This window comes from Callithrix jacchus, chromosome 5 (assembly GCF_049354715.1).
Source record: "Callithrix jacchus isolate 240 chromosome 5, calJac240_pri, whole genome shotgun sequence".
Lineage (NCBI taxonomy): Eukaryota > Metazoa > Chordata > Mammalia > Primates > Cebidae > Callithrix > Callithrix jacchus.
Genome location: NC_133506.1, coordinates 158,226,572 through 158,228,175, shown reverse-complemented (window position 1 = coordinate 158,228,175; position 1,604 = coordinate 158,226,572).

The window sequence follows — 1,604 nt, the reverse complement described above, 5'->3', positions numbered from 1 at the left end:
AAGGAAAACTAGAAAAGACAAGATGGCCAGGGGGAGACCTGAGTTTTTTTCTATTGTTTTGTTTTCACAGTATAATGTAATAAATGCCACGCAATTAACATAATAGCATACAAAAGAAAGACAAGATGCATTTGGGACATTGATATGAGAGAAATTAATATTAGAAAATTGGTGTTCTCAGTATTGGAATACCCACAAAATTGTCCTTGGTTCTAGATGGTGTGAGGAAAGAAGGACTCCTAATACAGGATCCCGAGGATCTGGATTTGAGAAAGTGCTTTGCCATTTGAGAGCTGTTTTCATTTGTGAATCATTTATTCATTCTTTCAGCAAGTATTGTTGAATATCAACCATGTGCCCACATGTTCTAATTGTTGCAGATGCAATGGGAAATGTTAGACCAAGTCACTCTCCTCGTGGAAATGTTTGTGAAGGGACAAACAGTAAATATTTTAGGCCTGATGGCTTGTATGGTCTGTGACACAACTACTCAAATCCACAGGTTTAGTGCAAAAGTGACCGTAGACAATTCAAAAACGAGAGAGCTGGGCATGGTGGCTCATGTCTGCAATCCTGGCAGTTTGGAGGCCAAGGCTGAAGGATCACTTGAGCCCAGCAGTTTGAGGCCAGCCTGGGCAACATAGCAAGACCCCATTTCTATGGAAAAAAAAAAAATTAAAAATTAGCCAAATGTGATGGTGTGCACCTATAGTCCCAGCTACTGGGGAGGCTGGGGCAGGAAGATTGCTTGAACCCTGCAGGTCCAGGTTGCGGTGAGCTGTGATTGTGCCACTGCACTCCAGCCTGAGGAGCAGAGTGAAATCCTATCTCAAAAATAAATAAATAAATAAAAGGACATGCTGTGTTCCAATAACACTTTATGTTTTAAAACCAAATGACAGATCAAATTTAGCTGGCAAGCTACAGTTTGTCAATTCTTGGTCTAGAAGAAGAAACAGACACAAGCCAAATAATTATGTGAATGATAACACATGCAAAGATCCATGGCAAGAAGACACGTCAGGCTTTGGAGGGGCTGACAGGAGACCAAAGGAGCTGCTTCAGGGAGCGGCACATGAGTCAGGCTGGCAAGGGAGGGAGGGGCAGACCAGCAGGGTCAGGTAGGACACTTAGGAGTTTGGTCTTCACAATACTGACAGTTGGCAGTATTGGACTTATTTTAAGCAGGGTGGTGACGTGATCAGATTTGAGTTTCAGAAGATCACTCACTGCAGTGTGTAGAATGAGTTGTGTTAAATGTTCTCATCTGAAACCTGAGGATGGATACGCTTGCCCTGTGTTTGAAACAAGTTATTGTGTAATCAGTGTTTGAAACAGGTTATTCTGTAATCAGTGATTACACAAGGTGTATAGAAGTGTTTTACCAAATACAAGTGCTACAGAAAAATTACACAGTGATATTGTACAGGATGCAATACCCCTAGATGGTCATATTCTTTCAAGTTTTCTCTATGAACAAAGGCATTCCGAACTCCTAAAATAAATCTTTTTGTTTATGTTACCAGGCTTCCCTCACCAGGGCAACTACTCCTTAGGGAGTTCACTAAAGAGAAGGAATGTCTCTCACTCTCTCATGCTCTCCC